Here is a 19,961-nt window from a genome sequence, read left to right as displayed (position 1 = left end):
TAAGGGTGGTGGGTTGGGGGTCTGGAGAAGGGACAGGGCTCTTACTGAGCATCCTGGCGGCAGCCGAGTAGCTACTGATGGCCCCGACATATCATCGGAAGCTAAATCAATTTTATGTTGGGCCTTGGTATGTCAAGTGTTAACTGTATTCAGAATATTGGGCAGATTAGACAGGCCAAATGGTTCTTATCTGCCGACACTTTCTATTCCCAAACCATCCAGAACCTAATCCTGTTCGGCTGCAGCATCATCTTTGTCCCAGCTGAAGCCCAGGAAGTGAGGGCGGGACTAACACTCCTCTGTGCTCACTCCTGTCCTATCAGACTGCAGCATGAAAACAGAGAGGAGGAGGTTACAGAGCAGCCTGCAGTGATTGGATGAAGAGACCCAGCAGCAAAGCACAGAAGACTCAGGGAGAAAGAGGAGCCATACAGAGTGAGGACACGCTCCCTCCAGAGCACAGAATGACAAACTAAGTAGGCAACAGAAGGTATTTGTGAGAAAAATATAGGTGCTAAACACAAATATATTTATATGATCAGGATTCGATGCCGAAGTACATATAAAAATTTTTGTATGGGATATGACAGGTACTTCTTAAGGATATATTAAAAATTCTTATCTGTCAGGGGTCTGGATACTCTGACCTTTGACCGCTAAAAACATTTAATCTGTCCCAAGTATATGTATGTATGTATGTGTGTGTGTGTGTGTGTGTGTGTGTGTGTGTGTGTGTTATATTTATTTATTTTTTATTATGAAAGGTACACTTTATTTTTAGGAGATTTTTATAGAATTTTTCCAGTGACCGGAAAACTTTAACATGAGACCACTACAATTCCTCTACAAAGAACGTTTACATAGCGTTCACATAGAATGTGTCAGCAGATAAGAACCATTAGGCCCATCTAGTCTGCCCAATATTTTGAATACTATCAATAGTCCCTGTCCCTATCTCATATGAAGGATTGACATTGGCAACAGCTAATCCAATGTTTCCCAACCAGGGTGCCTCCAGGTGTTGCAAAACTACAACTCCCGGCATGCCTGGACTGCCAAAGGCTGTCCAAGCATGCTGGGAGTTGTAGTTTTGCAACATCTGGAGGCACCCTAGCTGGGAAACACTGAGCTCATAACTGGGGGTGTGGTGCTACAATTTTATCAAAGATTTCCAGGAAGAGTTACAGAGGAACTGCACAATTCAGTATTTTACAGGGGTACTCCTGCTGAAAACATTTTCTTTTTAAATCAACTGGTGCCAGAAAGTTAAACAGATTTGTAAATTACTTCTATTTAAAAAATCTTTACCCTTCCAGTACTTATTAGCAGCTGTATGCTACAGAGGAAATTCTTTTCTTTTTGAATTTCTTTTTTGTCTGACCACAGTGCTCTCTGCTGACACCTGATGCCCGTATCAGGAACTGTCCAGAGCAGGAGAAAATCTGCATTGCAAACCTATGCTTCTCTGGACAGTTCCTGACACAGACAGAGGTGTCAGCAGAGAGCACTGTGGACAAGACAAAATAGAAATTCAAAAAGAAAAGAATTTCCTCTGTAGCATACAGCTGCTAATAAGTACTGGAAGGGTAAAGATTTTTAAATAGAATTAATTTACAAATCTGTTTAACTTTATGGCACCCGGTTGAAAAAAAAAAAAATAATAATTTCCACCGGAGTACCCCTTTAAAGAAAGGGGCTTCTGAATTGTTATACTATAGGGCAGTGTTTCCTAACCAGTGTGCCTCCAGCAGTTGCAAAACTACGACTCCCAGCATGCCCGGACAGCCGAAGGCTGTCCGGGCATGCTGGGAGTTGTAGTTTTGCAACAGCTGGAGGCACACTAGCTGGGAAACACTTAAGAAATGCAAGTATTTACTAGAACAGTCCAGTCAAGAGAGGATACAGGTTCTTGTAATAATGGCCAAAAATGAATGGGTGACACCATAATGCGCTACTCCTGCTCATTGTTATGTACTGTATGGGATTATCATACTTTTCTTCTATATGTCCGTAACCTAGGTGTCTATCCTATAGTGACGTATATTATGAATCCACAATGCACAAAACACAAAAAAAAAAAAAAAGCCCTAAGAGGAAACAAACCGTTCAGGATTCTCTCAGCCTGTCCCATGAAAATGCATAAGGTGCTGACAAGGCCTACATTATGCATCTATACATTCCCTGCACAGAGGAGGCACAGGGCTTTCTAGCAGGAGATGGAAGGATCTGGGCCACTCACATTTTGTGCATCAATAAACACTGCATTTTTCCTCAACGCCTAATGTGCACCGCAATAGTAATAAGAAAAACCGTAATCTTACCATGGCAACCCCCTGAACTACAATATCTGCTCTGCCACCTCTGAAATACAGCGTACAATGTGCGTTCTTGCTGCTCTACTCAAATGCAGATCTCATTGTCTGCCAAGTGCACCGGTTATAGATCAGGGTTTATTTCTGGCAATACCTTGTATATTCAGGCGGGTGCGTATAACTAGGGAGGTAACCGCCAAATACCTGGTAAGGTAGACAAAAGGGCGGCTGTGTGTATATATATATATATATATATATATATATATATATATATATATATATATATATATTTATTATAGATGGCGTTCTGCAAATAAAATACAGACTATAAATGCTTTATAAAAGATATGGAATCTGATTGATTACTATCGGCAATTTTTGCTCTAGTTTTAATAAATAATAAAATTATATATATATGTCCAGGGTGAGACGCACCTCTGTGTAGAAGCGTAGTTTGGCGCAGAGCAGCAAAAAAAAAAATAAATAAATAAAAAAAAAGCCCTGGTCAGGGGCCCACAGCTATCCACAAAAAATAAGGTTGGCTGCAGCAGACAAAAGTAGAATTTCAAGTGGTTTTATGCCATTGCATAGCAATGTTTCAGCCGCCGATGCTTGAAAAAGGCCACATGGGCAGCTGAAACGTTGCTATGGAATGGAATGAAACCACTTGAAATTCTACTTTTGTGTGCTGCAGCCAACCTTTTTTGTGGGTATGTATGTATGTATATATATATATATATATATATATATATATTATATATATATAGATGCAAATCAAAAAATGTTGCAGTATCTTGTAATACCTTTTTTATTGGACTATAAAAGTCTAATAAAAAAGGTATTACAAGATACGGCAACATTTTTTTTATTTACAACTGCATTACTGGACTGATACGGCTACTCAAATTTACTGTGTTCAGGACTCCAGGTCCAGGTGGGTGCCCTGCTGTCTGGGATAGGACTCAATATCCCTTGAATATCCAGTCAACCAAAAGAGAGAAGGGGCACTCCAAGGTGGGTAGAAAATAGTAGTGCTTTATTCACCCATCATGTGAATAGTGCTACGTTTCGGTCTTCTCAATGAGACCTTTTTCAAGCCACTATACACACACACATATATATTTATACATTATATTTAACCTGATAACAGGACATCAGGTGTAAATGTACATACGGTCTTGATGTCCGGGACTAAGTGACTTTGAAGCGAGCGCAGGAGCTGCACTTGCTTCACTGTGGTGAGTGACTGCTACTATCAGGGCGATCCCGGCGCTGTCATTAACCAATTAGATGCCTTCATCAATAGTGATCATGACGTCTAAAGCATTGAAGTGGTTCTCCACCATAAGTTGATTTTAGTACGTACCTGGCAGGCAGTAATGGACATTCTTAGGAAGGATCTGCGCTTGTCCTCGGGCTAAATGTTGTGAGATTACCATAACATTGTGACTAGCTTTTTGTGAACTGGCATTTCCTGTTTGAGTTTCCTTCTTTGCCTTCAAATCCCATAATTTGATTTTCCTCCCTCCCACACATCAGCCACCCCACCCACTGAAACATAAATGAGCTGCATCCATACAAAAGACCTGTGGTTTTCAATCAGGGTGCCTACAGCTGTTGCATTAGTTGCAGTTTGATCTCTCTCCCACCAAGTGATCCCTCCACCCACTGAAGCAGACAGGCTCCCTGTCATCAGCTGACTAGTGAGTCAGGTCTCGGCCGCATTGCAACCTGGGAAGTATCTGAGACAACAGTCATTTTGTATGCTGATAAAAATTAATATTGGGGTGAAAATCACAGAAGAATTACAAGACCACCGTCACGCACAGGTACAGACACTATATTATGAACGACACTAACTTTACAGCCCCTGTGGCATAGTCAAAAAATTATTCCTGGAATACCCCTTTAAATCATACAAGCGAGTAAACTTGAATGGCTTTGGACCCCGCAGTGTGATTGTGGGGATAAAGTGGATCAGCCAAAATGGCAGCAGAGCGCTTCCTTACCTGTTTATGGATTGCCGACTCACTGATGCTGTCTGGTTTAGGCTGGGTTCACACTACGTTTTCCCCCATACGGGAGCGCATACGGCAGGGGGGAGCTAAAAGCTCGCGCTCCCGTATGTGACCGTATGCGCTCCCGTATGCCATTCATTTCAATGAGCCGACCGGAGTGAAACGTTCGGTCGGCTCATTTTTGCGCCGTATGCGCTTTTACAACCGGACCTAAAACTGTGGTCAACCACGGTTTTAGGTCCGGTTGTAAAAGCGCATACGGCGCAATAATGAGCCGACCGGACCGAACGTTTCACTCCGGTCGGCTCATTGAAAGGAATGACATACGGGAGCGCATACGGTCACATACGGGAGCGCGAGATTTTAGCTCCCCCCTGCCGTATGCGCTCCCGTATGGGGGAAAACGTAGTGTGAACCCAGCCTAAGTCAGGCTGTATCAGTGGATTGGCGATCGCATTGAATAATGCTATGCAATAGGTACAGCATTATACAGTGAATGCAATCTAATGATTACATATAAAAAAAAGTCTCCTATGGGGATTTAAAGTGTAAAAAAAAAAAACATCCAAAATAAAAAAATAAAAGCACCATTCTATTCCCAATAATAATTTTTTTTTTTTTTTTTTTTAAGACCAATCAAAACTAAGGATCACATACACTCAGCCGGTTCAGCCAATACTAAGGGGTTCTGCCAACGCATGTCTGTGCCGGATTTTAAACTGATCTGTTTTGGAATCAGTGATCGACTACCTTAGGCCCTGTTCACATGTGCGCAATAGATTCCACTTGAAGCCCCTTTCACAAATTCCAAACAAAAATCTTCATTAAAAAAAAGCACAACGGGCATGGTTATTGTGTCACGTAAAAACAGACTATAAACAGTCAATGGGGGGTCTGTCGGGCGCCGTGTGTATCCATCACTTTACAGATCTGACACACGGTTATTTTTGTAGGTTTGTTTCTTTAATAGATTAAACAGAAATGCTAAACGCAGATGTGAACAAAGTCCTATGTGTATGGCCAGATGGACTCCATTTCACATTCCTATCAGTCTGCTAAATACTATCAAAAGTAGAGTTGGGCGAACTTACAGTAAATAGACTTGTAGCGAACATCGCAGCTCGGCTGTTGATTACTTTAGTCTGTGTTTAATAGTTCAGCTTTCCAAGGGCTCTGGTTGCCTGGAAAAGTCCGGGATGACAGTCTTAGGTCTCCTAGGACTGTATCCACCTTTTCCAATCAACAGGAGCCCTTGGAAAGCTGAACTAATTTATGCACAGACTAAAGTAATCAACAGCCGAGCTGCGAGGTTCGCTACAAGTCTATTTACTGTAAGTTCGCTCAACTCTACTCAAAAGATAAACTAGAACACAAGAAGAATGGTAAAAAGATACAATAATGACGGCTCACAAGGTTACACACAGTCTAGGGGACACCCCCCCCCCCCCCAAATAAAACAGCATCTCAGACCATACAGCAGACCCCTACAGCATCAGGCTCCCAGAATCCTTTACTCCTGGCTGACCGGTGCACAATGACACCAAAACCAAAAAATAAATACATTTAAATAGTCCAGAGGGAAAAGGCAGTAACGTGGCATCTCTGACCAACAAAGTTTGTTCAATAGTTTTGTTTCTCCGGCATTCTTTGTGCAGTATAAATATATTATCATTATACTGTGGATGAGAAAGATTGCGGCAATACAACATTTTATATAGCTTAAAGGGGTACTCCACCCCTAGACATCTTATCCCCAAATCCATAAGTCACATGATCTGCACATCCTCCCATTTATGGGAAGTAAAAAGCCATAAAATGGCAGAGCATGCTGCAAATTGAGAAAAACTATAGCTGACCCAAAAAATGGCCATTTAAAGGGGTACTCCAGTGGAATTTTTTTTTTTTTTTTTTTAAATCAACTGGTGCCAGAAAGTTAAACAGATTTGTAAATTACTTCTTTAAAAAAAATCTTAATCCTTACAGTACTTATTAGCTGCCGAATACTACTGAGGAAATAATTTTCTTTTTGGAACACAGAGCTCTCTGCTGACATCACGAGCACAGTGCTCTCTGCTGACATCTCTGTCCATTTTAAGAACTGTCCAGAGTAGGAGAAAATCCCCATCTAAAACATATGCTGCTCTGGACAGTTCATAAAATGGACAGAGATGTCAGCAGAGAGCACTGTGTTCCAAAAAGAAAATAATTTCCTCTCTACTATTCAGCAGTTAATACGTACTGGAAGGATTATAATTTTTTTTAATAGAAGTAATTTACAAATATGTTTAACTTTCTGGCACCAGTTGATTTAAAAGAAGAAGAAAAAAAGTTTCCCACCGGAGCACCCCTTTAGTGTGTCAATTCTTAATCCTTCCAGTACTTAACAGCTGCTATATGCTCCACAGGAAGTTCTTTTCTTTTTGAACTTATTTTCTGTCTGACCACAGTGATCTCTGCTGACACCTCTGTCCATTTTAGGAACTGACCAGAGCAGGAGAGGTTTGCTATGGGGATTTTCTCCTACTCTGAACAGTTCAGACAGTTCCTGACATGGACAGAGATGTCAGCAGAGAACACTGTAATAGTGACAGAAAAGAAGATCCAAAAAGAAAAGAATTTCCTCTGTAGTATACAGCCGCTAATAAATACTGGAAAGCTTAATAATTTTCTTATAGAAGTAATTTACAAATCTGTTTAACTTTCTGGCACCAGTTGGTTTAAAAAATAAATAAATAAAAAAAGTTTTTCACTGGAGTACCCCCCTCTAAAAAAAAAATAAAGTAAAAAAAAAAAGCCACATACAAAAAATGTCATGTAGATAGAGTCTCATATCTTCATTTTCCCAAAGCAGAGTATTTTGTGAAAATAAGGAGTAATTTTTTTAAATTTGGGAAAAAATTGTGTAATGGGAGAAAATGCCATAAAAGAACAAAAAAATAAAAATATAAAAAAATACCGTACTCATCGTACAAACGCCTGCCACTCGGTACACTGACATAAATGGTGCAAACAATGTTGCAGTTTAATTGTTCGGCATGCGCTCCGCAGCAGATTTTTGGCAGTGGAATTTCTGCTGCAGAAAATCCATCACAGACCCCATTGAAGTCAATGGTAGTAAAATTCGCCACTGTGAACAAACCCAACCAGGGTGACTCCAGCTGTTGCAAAACTACAACTCCCAGCATGCCCGGACAGCCAAAGGCTGTCCGGGCATGCTGTGAGTTGTAGTTTTGCAACAGCTGGAGGCACCCTGGTTGGGAAACAGTGCCTTATGTTATACTCATACACAACGAGGATCTGAAGTCAATTGGGTCTGATGTATATTTTCTCCAGCAGATATTTCTCTGCCGAAAATCTGCGGCAGACAGGCCGCCCCATTCATTTAAACTCAGTGGTGTTTCTCTTATGAATCCGTCTGTGGAAGTTCACATGTCCATGTGTTTTTGGTGTAGATTTACTGCAGCAGATTCTGCAGCCCGCTGAAGTCAATGGGCAACAAAATCTGCTGCAGCAGAAATACCGACCCTTAGGATGTATTCACACGTACAGTATCCTCGGCATATTTGATGCTGCAGATTTGAACTCCGCAGCATTAAATATATGCAAGATACTGTACTTGTGACTACATCCATAAAGGGTCGTTCACAGGTGCATATTTAACTGCAAAAAATCTGCGATTGTGAACCCGACGCTAAGGGCTCGTTCGTACCTGTGTTTCTCGCTGCGAGTTAGAAAGGGGGCGAGCTCTCTGCAGGAAATTCTCAGCTGTCAAAGTCGATAGTGGGAGCGGCGCATTTTCAAAAGGGGAAATCTGCTATCGAAAATCTGCGGAAGAAAGCCTCCCCCCTTTCAAACACGCAGCCTAAAACCCGCTGCAGGTTTGAAAGTAAATCCTCTTAGGTTCACACGTGTGTATTTTCCATTGACTTCAATGGAAAGCAAAACCTGCTACAGCAAATTTGCAGCAGAACATACGCTCTTGTGGGTACGTTCACACGGGCTGATTACCTGCGGAATTTCAGCAGCATATTTGCAGCGGAAAGTCCGCAGCGGATTTTGCTACCATTGACTTCAATGGGTCTGAAGGAAAGTCTGCAAATCTGCCTCTAACGGATCCGCTGCAGATTTTCCGGGCGGGTTTCACGTTGCACCGCGGCAGCGGGGTTCGGGTTGCGCCGCAGCCATGGAACGGTAATGTTTTTAACACAGGGTGCCTCCAGTTTTTTCCCCACTACAACTCCCAGCATGCCCTGACAGCCAATAGATGTCAGGGCAAGCTGTTAATTGTAGTGGTGAAACAGCTGGAGGCACCCTGTGTAGATGAACTAAGGGCGGAAGTCAGCCCCAGCAGGCATCAGTGATGTCGCGCCTGCTGGGGAAGCCTGCCTGGTAGTGAGCACACTGCGAGGCAGACAAAAAAGCCTTTTTAATATAGTTACATTTTAAGGCAGGGAGGGGGGTTAGGGATAGATGAGAAATAGGCAGAGACAGGAAAAAAAAAAAAGGATGGCATCATGTGGATGGTAGACACCAAGTCCCCCCCCCCTTTATAGCAGTGGGATCCCCTAATTGCAGTGGCCTCTTTTTGCAGGATATTGCCCCCCGGCCACATCAAGTTGGCGCCTTTGCCCCCAAATCTCAATCTGGTCAATCATCTGTAGGATGTGCAGGAAAAATCAAGTCTGATCCATGGAGGCCGCACCTCAAAATCTACAGGACTTACTGCGAATATCCGAAAGAGTTTTTATCAGTCGCAGTCTTGGGACTGACACCCCCCAACAATCAATAGAACAAAAAAGGAGAAGCATGGTCACGCGCTTCACTCTCTGGCACACAGCAATCTATGCCCGGCTATACAGGACGGACCCATAGACTCATAATATAGCGGCAGGATGGAAGTAGCTGAAAGCCAGGGAGTGAAGTACAAAACTGTGCTTCTCCCTGCTAATTGTTTGTATGTGAATTGTTTTTTATTTTTATGACAGGGACATCTTAAAGGGGTACTCAGCTGCTCAGCGTTTGGAACAAACTTCCGAACGCTGGAGTCGGGAGCTTGTGACATCGTGGCTCCGCCCCTTATGACTTCACACCCCGCCCCTTCAATGCAAGTCTATGGTTGATGGCTGTCACGCCCCCTTCATAGACTTGCATTGAGGGGGCAGGGTGTAAAGTCATAAGGGGGCGTGGCTATTATGTCACAAGCTCCTGGCTCCAGCGTTCGGAAGAGTGGGCGAGACTAGCAGGGCTCTGTGCAGGTTTGTCAGCCAGTTGTCAGCTCTCAGGAGTGAGGAAGGAAGTTCCTGCATTAGAGTTGAGGGCAAGCATGGGAACTCCCCCTCCTCCTCAGTGAACTGCATGCAGTGTGAGCAACATAAACAAAAGGAATTAGGAGACATAAGAGGATGACAACCAGGATTTAGGCACAAGGACAGGCACAGCACCAGGTAAAAAAAAAAAAAAAAAAAAGCCTGGAGCATTTTCCCCCCCCCAATATTTTTCAGTATCAGTGTATGGCCCCTTTCACACTGCCGTTAGTGCCCGGCAGTGTGACGGACGCTGGGAGAGACAGGCAGAATAACGGGAGAAAAATTACAGCATGTGCAGTCTTTTTCTCCCGTTATTCATAACGGCTCCCGGCGGCCCCCATAATAGTAAATGGGAGCTCCCGGGACCCGTTGTTTGACGTTGCTCCAAGTCATGAGAATGGCCATTAAAGTCAGGAAAAAAGAATAAAATAAATAAAAAATAAAAAGACTGACAGACGTTCTCAATGGGGAGCAATGGCAGTGTGAACGTTGCCTATGTATGTAAATGCATTATAATATGTTATTGGTCTGGCATTTATTTCTGGTTATTTGCGCATTGGCGTTTCTACATGACAGATCATCATTTATTTTGTACGGCTGTCTACCTGTTTTTTTTTTACAATACAATAAAGCTGTGACAAGTTCAGAACTGCAAAAGTCCTGGCCCATCAGAATTTTTAGGACAGCTCTATGCTTTTGTTTACTAAAGGTATTTCCTACTTCATGATAACGGGAACACAGAACCAAGATGGTAGATGCTGGATTGCTAATTCTTGTCATAAAAAATACCAGAACTACAATAGAGTCCACGCGACATCCCCCCCCCGCCCTCTGATAGGAAGTACATTTTAAAGGGGTTATCCAGGAAAAAACTTTTTTATATATCAAGTGGCCCCAGAAAGTTAAACAGATTTATAAATGACTTCTATTAGAAAATCCTTAATCCTTTCAGTACTTATGAGCTGCTGAAGTTGAGTTGTTCTTTTCTGTCTAAGTGCTCTCTGATGACACGTGTCTCGGGAACCGCCCAGTTTAGAAGCAAATCCCCATAGCAAACCTCTTCTACTCTGTGCAGTTCCTGAGACAAGCAGAGATGTCAGCAGAGAGCACTGTTGCCAGACAGAAAAGAACAACTCAACTTCAGCAGCTGATAATTATTGGAAGGATTAAGAATTTTTAAAAGCAGTAATTTACAAATCTGTTTAACTTTCTGGAGCCAGTTGAAAAAAAATACCCCTTTAAATCCATGAGGGAAGCGTCCGCACATGCACCGTGCCCTGAATCCCACATGCATCTTTTCTGCAATTTTCCAACATATACTGTGCTGTAAATTGCTTCAGGTTTTAGTGTGGAATCTGCACTGAGAAACTGAGGCAACTGTGCAGAGTGTGAATTCATCCCAAGGATTATAGCTTCAACTTCCACGATCCATCATCCACCTGCTAGATGACTAAAACATTCTGGATTATCTGCATTATAGTGCTGGGTAAATTAATAAAAACATGGATACAAGTATACAAAGAAAAATATACAAGTATACAAAGAAAAATAACTACCATTGTAGATTGTATATATAAACAAACATGTATAGATTATGAAAAAAAGGTAATATTAATAAAATAAAAATACAAAAAAATACAGATAAAAGATAAAGGGGAATGTAGATAAAATAAAAAAAAATGAAGAAAAAAAAACAAAACAAAATTACATTTAAAAAAAAAAAATCGACAAATTTAAAATAAAGATTAAAAACAAAAATAAAGATAAAAAAAAGGGGATTTAAAATAACGGAAGAAGGTAGTTCTTTTTCTTTGTTCATACACCCCTCAGTTGTATAAGGTAAACAGCCTTACTTATTACCAGGACTCAAGCTCAGATACCCGTTCTCCAGTATACAGAAGACATCGGCCTAGTTCAGTTTAGAGCTGTACAACACTTCAGTGCCCCAAGGCCCTTTTCAATTCAGCCAAAAGTTGTAATCACTAAGTATACAGGTGAAGGCTTGCACATGGTTAACCAATCCAGTAATAAATAAAATCACCCAAAAACAAGAGGAGCTTAGTTAATGGGATTTATCAAACCTTGCAAAGTGGTATAAGAGAGAAAAAAGGAGTATACCATGATGAACACTCCCCAAATGGTGGCATATTGTCCATTGTAAAGACCAGCTCCTCATCTGGCAGATACCAGGTATTGACTTAAAGGAGTACTCTGCTGCTCAGCGTTTGGAACAAAATGTTCCGAATGCTTAGAGCCGGCAGCTTGTGACATCATAGCCCCGCCCCTCATGACATCACACCCCGCCACCTCAATGCAAGTCTATGGGAGGGGGCGTGACGGCTGTCACGCCCCCTCCCATAGACTTGCATTGAGGGGGCAGGGCTATGACGTCACGAGCTCCCGGCGCCGGCTCTAAGGCTGCTTTCACACTATGAGCATTCATCCGTTATTAAACGTATGTAGTACGCCGCTTGCCTGCCCCTGCCTATCCTCTGGCCAGAGACCGCCAGAGCTGAGCTGTCACTATGCGCCGGGCCACTGACGGTGACGTTGCGTTGAGAACATCACTCGTCAATGCGCAGCGCACAGCAACAGCGCAGGACGCCGCAGGAGCCAGAAGAAGCGCGGACCCCGGGAACAGGTAATTATAACAGGTATATGGGGGAGGCAATGGGGCAGCAGCGGCCGTCTCTGGCCAGAGAATAGGCAGTGGGAGGCAAGCCAAACCAATAATCGTCCGATCCCTAATATTTATTAATGCGCCGGCGGGGGTATACATTTATTAATGCGCCGGCTGGGGGATAGAGATATATATATATATATATATATATATATATATATATATATATACGCTGTGGGGGGCATATTATAAATGCACTGGGGGGCTAGATATATAGGCTATATGTCTGCCCCCCCCCCCGAAGCGCTATATATCTTGCCCCCCTGCAGCGCTTTTAATATACATATGGCCCACCTGCTACTCACAATGTTCATTTTTAAAACTCCCTCTGAGAGCCCTGATTGGTTCCTCAGTATCGGCCATTAAGGGATCCCGCAGGGGATTTAAAGATGAAAGTTAAAAACACACTGATACATTGCAGGGGAGCAGACCATGCCGCCCGCTCCCCTGCTTAATAACTTCTCATTGGGTCTCAGAAGTGAAAGGCGGTGCGATAAATCCCTCAGCCCCTGTACTACAACCCCCATCATGGAACAGAGTCTGTTCCATGATGGGGGTTGTAGTACAAACACTAATGTAGCCTCCCCAGCTGTTTGCAGACTCCTGCAGCCGGGGAATTATTACTCCCATCATGAAAACAAGTCTGTTCCATGATGGGAGTAGTAATCCACCCTCAGCACTGCAGGAGTCGGCTGATGTCACCTCTTCTGAGTTCAGAAGTAATAACGGATATTATAAACCAGGTGCAGACGACATAAAGTCTCATCCGTCAGCCATAGACTTCAATGTAAAAAATAACGGCCGTTAATTTACCAGTTTCTTGTGACGGGCGAAAAATGCGTGCGTGTCCCGTTATTTCTCCCCTCACAACTGACGGCCGCTATTCATGACTGACTATAACGCTTCATAATGGGTAATAAAAAAATCCCATAGACTTGAATGGGATTGTTTAACGGCCAATTTAACATGGGTTTTCTGATGGACGTTTGTAACAGTTTAATTTTTATAGTGTGAAAGTCGCCTAAACCGTTCGGAACATTTTGTTCAAAACGCTGAGCAGTGGAGTACCCCATTAAAGGTGTATTCTGGCGCTAGTAAAAACAAACTGTTTTCATGTTCTAACCCCATAAATCTAATATCCATTATTTGCAATATTATATTTTTCCAGAAAAACATCCGAACAACATTGAACTTGTTTAACTAGTCAGACATCCCAACATTGGGCCTCATTTACTAAGAGTGTCGGGTTTTTACTAGAGGGAAATGTTTCAGACTTGCAGGAATTCTCTCTATTTACTATGGGGAAAAGTCGGGAACATTTTCTGAGCAGCTTTTTAGGTGGAAATCTCCAGCCATTTATCCACTGGATTTTCTGTGAATTCAATAGTAAATAGGTCAAGTTGCGTAACCAAGCCCCTTTTTTGGTCGGCCACACCTTCTTTGTGGCAGACCACGCCCCTTTTCAGCTTTTCACAGTGCAATGGCGGGTTTGTCGGATTTTCCTGGCACAGACTGGTGCAAACATGTCGCAGACACTGCGCCAAAATAACCCGACAAAAACTGGGCCCATCATGTGCAGGGGGCTACAGTAAAGAATCTGTCTGTCTGTGATTATGGTGAAACCTTTTTCCCTCTAAAGCAGTGTTTTCCAACCAAGGTGCCTCCGGATGCTGGAAAACTACAAATCTCAGCATGGCCAGACAGCCAAAATGTCATTTTAGGAACTGTCCAGAGCAGCATATGTTTGCTATGGGGATTTTCTCCTACTCTGGACAGTTCCTAAAATGGACTGAGGTGTCAGCAGAGAACTGTGGTTGTGACAGGAAAGAAATGTAATAAGAAAATTTCCTCTGTAATATACAGCTGCTAATAAGTACTAGAAGGATTAAGATTTTTTTTATAGAAGTAATTTACAAATCTGTTTAATTTCCTGGCATCTTAGTTACATAGTTAGTATGGTTGAAAAAAGACATACGTCCATCAAGTCCAACCAGTTGATTTAAAAATAAAAAAATCAAATAAAATAAATAAATATAGTTTTCCACCCGAGTACCCCTTTAAGATTTTTTAATAGAAGAAATTTACAAATCTGTTTAACTTTTAGGCACCAGTTGATTGGAAAAAAAATTATATTTTTATATATAAAAATTCATAAAATTGCACATTACTTTTTATAAATGTACGTATTACACTAATGGCTGCCTACATGCCAACCCCCTCTGTATTAGTACAGTCCATACATAACTATGTTCAAACAACCAATTCTGATTGCTATGCATTTCATCTCTCTAAATACCCAAACAACCTTGACCACGGCCTATTGTTCCACACCATCATGGTGACACCTACCACCTCAAATACTAAATACTTTACAAGTAATCCATTGACAACCACTGTTTTCTGCTACTGAAACTAAATTACTGTGCATCCTAAAAGTCCTTCCCATGAAGAGCAGCATAACAATCACAAAAGTTCTTAAAGTCCAGAAGGGAGCGCATGAAGAGCAGCTACAAAGAGTGTCTTGTCTCAGCAGGTTTTTTTTGCCTGTCCTACAGTAAAGGGGTTCTCCAAGAAAAAAAAACAAAAAACTTTTTTTTTATATATATTAACTGGCTCCAGAAAGTTAAACAGATTTGTAAATTATTTCTATTAAAAAAATCTTAATCCTTTCAGTACTTATGAGCTTCTGAAGTTAAGGTTGTTCTTTTCTGTCTAAGTGCTCTCTGATAACACGTGTCTTGGGAGCCGCCCAGTTTAGAAGAGGTTTGCTATGTGGATTTGCTTCTAAACTGGGCAGTTCCCGAGACACGTGTCATCAGAGAGCACTTAGACAGAAAAGAACAACTCAACTTCAGAAGCTCATAAGTACTGAAAGGATTAAGATTTTTTTAATAGAAGTAATTTACAAATCTGTTTAACTTTCTGGAGCCAGTTAATTAATTAATATATATATATATATATATATATATATATATATATATATATATATATATAAAAAGTTTTTTCCTGGATAACCCCTTTAAAATCGTATTAAATCGTATATAAATAAAATAAAAGAACACAGCGTAATGTTTCATTTCACCAGTGGTGGCGCTGCAGGAAAATTCAACTGCCAGGCACATTACAGCTGATTCCTGGGGGTCCCTGCAGGAGGACACTTTGTGATCCTGTTCATTGTCAATTGACCTTCCTAACAAGTATGGATTGTGCAAAGTGGAAAAGCCCTTTAAGATACAGATTCTATAGACAAATTGGTATAACATGTTCCCCTGCCTTAGTCTGGTCCAGTGTTTCCCATCCAGGGTGCCTCCAGCTGTTGCAAAACTACAACTCCCAGCATGCCCGGACAGCCATTGGCTGTCCGGGCATGCTGGGAGTTGTAGTTTTGCAACAGCAGGAGGCACCCTGGTCGGGAAACGCTGGTCTGGTCACTGAGGGAACTAAATGTCATAAGTGACACATGCAATTAATACGTAAGATAAATGCCAAGGACCGAAGCATCACCAGCGCCAGGATCAGTAGTGGATGGAGCAGGGCCCATATGTCATTATATGTCAAGTGTCACCCAATACAGAGCACAGATCGCAACTCCCCAAATAGACAAACGTAACAAGTAACTCGCAGGGGCCCATCACACTTCCAGTCCCTACAGTCAGACACATTGTACCCCAAAACTGACAAGCAGTCCTCCATACACCCACTGGTGATCAGGACCCCTCACATGCCTGTCACATAATCAGTACTCCATCGCCCCCTCACATGCCTGTCACATAATCAGTACTCCATCGCCCCTCACATGCCTGTCACATAATCAGTACCCCATCACCCCTCACATGCCTGTCACACAATCAGTACTCCATCGCCCCCTCACATGCCTGTCACATAATCAGTACTCCATCGCCCCCTCACATGCCTGTCACATAATCAGTACTCCATCGCCCCCTCACATGCCTGTCACATAATCAGTACCCCATCACCCCTCACATGCCTGTCACACAATCAGTACCCCATCACCCCTCACATGCCTGTCACACAATCAGTACTCCATCGCCCCTCACATGCCTGTCACACAATCAGTACTCCATCGCCCCTCACATGCCTGTCACATAATCAGTACTCCATCGCCCCTCACATGCCTGTCACACAATCAGTACCCCATCGCCCCTCACATGCCTGTCATATAATCAGTACCCCATCGCCCCTCACATGCCTGTCACACAATCAGTACTCCATCACCCCTCACACAATCAGTACTCCATCGCCCCTCACATGCCTGTCACATAATCAGTACCCCATCGCCCCTCACATGCCTGTCACATAATCAGTACTCCATCTCCCCTCACATGCCCTGTCACACAATCAGTACCCCATCGCCCCTCACATGCCCTGTCACACAATCAGTACCCCATCGCCCCTCACATGCCTGTCACACAATCAGTACCCCATCACACCTCACATGCTTGTCACATAATCAGTACTCCATCGCCCCTCACATGCCTGTCATATAATCAGTACCCCATCGCCCCTCACATGCCTGTCACACAATCAGTACTCCATCGCCCCTCACATGCCTGTCACACAATCAGTACCCCATCACCCCTTACATGTCCTGTCACACAATCAGTACTCCATCGCCCCTCACATGCCTGTCACATAATCAGTACCCCATCACCCCTTACATGTCCTGTTACACAATCAGTACCCCATCGCCCCTCACATGCCTGTCACACAATCAGTACCCCATCGCCCCTCACATGCCTGTCACACAATCAGTACTCCATCGCCCCCTCACATGCCTGTCACATAATCAGTACCCCATCGCCCCTCACATGCCTGTCACATAATCAGTACCCCATCGCCCCTCACATGCCTGTCATATAATCAGTACCCCATCGCCCCTCACATGCCCTGTCACACAATCAGTACCCCATCGCCCCTCACATGCCCTGTCACACAATCAGTACCCCATCGCCCCTCACATGCCTGTCACACAATCAGTACCCCATCGCCCCTCACATGCCTGTCACACAATCAGTACTCCATCGCCCCTCACATGCCTGTCACACAATCAGTACCCCATCGCCCCTCACATGCCTGTCACACAATCAGTACTCCATCGCCCCTCACATGCCTGTCACACAATCAGTACCCCATCGCCCCTCACATGCCTGTCACACAATCAGTACCCCATCGCCCCTCACATGCCTGTCACACAATCAGTACTCCATCGCCCCTCACATGCCTGTCACACAATCAGTACCCCATCGCCCCTCACATGCCTGTCACACAATCAGTACCCCATCGCCCCTCACATGCCTGTCACACAATCAGTACCCCATCACCCCTTACATGCCCTGTCACACAATCAGTACTCCATCTCCCCTCACATGCCTGTCACACAATCAGTACCCCATCGCCCCTCACATGCCTGTCACACAATCAGTACCCCATCGCCCCTCACATGCCTGTCACACAATCAGTACTCCACCGCCCTATAATGGCCCCTCACATGCCTTCAGTCATCAGTCCCTCTAACATGCCCTGTCAACCGATTGGCACTCCTCATATGCCCTGTAACCCTAATTACTTCCCTCACATGCCTGCTACCCTGTCACCCATAAGGCCCTCACACATGCCCTATCACCCTTTTTGGCATCCTTCAGATGCCCTGTCAACCCTCACATGCCCTATCAGTTGATCAGTGCCCCTCACATGGCCTGTAATCTTATTGACAGGCCTCACCTGCCCTGTCACTGTATCTGCACCCAATACATGCCTGTCACCTTATTAGCACTCCTCACACGCCCCGACATCCGAGCGGCACTCCTCACATGGCCTGTTACCCCTTACAAGTCCCCTCACCTGACTGGCACCCCTTACATGTCCCCTTATCTGACCAGTGCTCCCTACATGCCGTCACCCTATTGGCACACCTCACATGTCCCGTCACCCTATTGGCACACCTCACATGTCCCGTCACCCTATTGGCACACCTCAAATGCCCCGTCACCCTATTGGCACACGTCACATGCATGTAGGAGGCCGGATGAAGCGCAGACCTGCGCGAAAACACCAGTAGTTAGCCTCTGAGCGCCGTCCATCTCTGCAGCCCGTATCCTCGGTCAGCCCCGGTCTTTGGAGCATTGTCGTATACCTAATGGTGAGTGCAGATGATTTTCAGTTTTTCTTCATTTCCCGTACATTGATATATATCTTGTTACATCCTAGCACCACCACCGACTCTATACAGGATAGAAGACTGGTGCACACTACTAACACTCCATACCTGGTCAACTGTTAATTGCTGAATAGTGCAGTGTCGTCTTAGTTTCTTCTTCTACACCTCACATGCCCAAACACCCTATTGGCACACCTCACATGCCCCGTCACCCTATTGGCACACCTCACATGCCCCGTCACCCTATTGGCACCCCTCACATGACCCGTCACCCTATTGGCACACCTCACATGACCCGTCACCCTATTGGCACCCCTCACATGCCCCAACACCCTATTGGCACCCCTCACATGCCCCAACACCCTATTGGCACCCCTCACATGCCCCAACACCCTATTGGCACCCCTCACATGCCCATCACCCTATTGGCACCCCTCACATGCCCATCACCCTATTGGCACCCCTCACATGCCCATCACCCTATTGGCACCCCTCACATGCCCATCACCCTATTGGCACCCCTCACATGCCCATCACCCTATTGGCACCCCTCACATGCCCATCACCCTATTGGCACCCCTCACATGCCCATCACCCTATTGGCACCCCTCACATGCCCATCACCCTATTGGCACCCCTCACATGCCCATCACCCTATTGGCACCCCTCACATGCCCATCACCCTATTGGCACCCCTCACATGCCCATCACCCTATTGGCACCCCTCACATGCCCATCACCCTATTGGCACCCCTCACATGCCCATCACCCTATTGGCACCCCTCACATGCCCATCACCCTATTGGCACCCCTCACATGCCCATCACCCTATTGGCACCCCTCACATGCCCATCACCCTATTGGCACCCCTCACATGCCCATCACCCTATTGGCACCCCTCACATGCCCATCACCCTATTGGCACCCCTCACATGCCCATCACCCTATTGGCACCCCTCACATGCCCATCACCCTATTGGCACCCCTCACATGCCCATCACCCTATTGGCACCCCTCACATGCCCATCACCCTATTGGCACCCCTCACATGCCCATCACCCTATTGGCACCCCTCACATGCCCATCACCCTATTGGCACCCCTCACATGCCCATCACCCTATTGGCACCCCTCACATGCCCATCACCCTATTGGCACCCCTCACATGCCCATCACCCTATTGGCACCCTTCACATGCCCATCACCCTATTGGCACCCCTCACATGCCCACACCCCCGTCAGTGTCACCTGTCAGTGCTTTACACATACCCTGTTGTCCCCTCACAAGCCCTGCCATGTCATCAGGGTACCCCCCAAAGATCTGACAGTTCACAGGCTCCCACCAGAACCTCTGCCCACTGTTTAGTGCCCCCCACACTGGCACAGTCACATGACCCAGGCTTCTAGCACCAGGCTGCCCCTCAGCACTGTGCCCCCTCATGTACCCAGACCCCACAGCAGTGCCCCC

General features: G+C 44.6%; 1 protein-coding gene across 1 annotated transcript in view; it reads right to left on the bottom strand.

The window, feature by feature from the left end:
* Positions 1 to 19,961, bottom strand: part of MBD5 (methyl-CpG binding domain protein 5) — an 81,531-nt gene that overhangs the window by 61,425 nt on the left and 145 nt on the right.

The sequence above is a fragment of the Hyla sarda genome, chromosome 8, assembly GCF_029499605.1.
Source record: "Hyla sarda isolate aHylSar1 chromosome 8, aHylSar1.hap1, whole genome shotgun sequence".
NCBI classification, from domain to species: Eukaryota; Metazoa; Chordata; class Amphibia; order Anura; family Hylidae; genus Hyla; species Hyla sarda.
The sequence above is the reverse complement of the archived record's forward strand: the minus strand, read 5'-3'. Positions and strand labels throughout refer to the sequence as shown.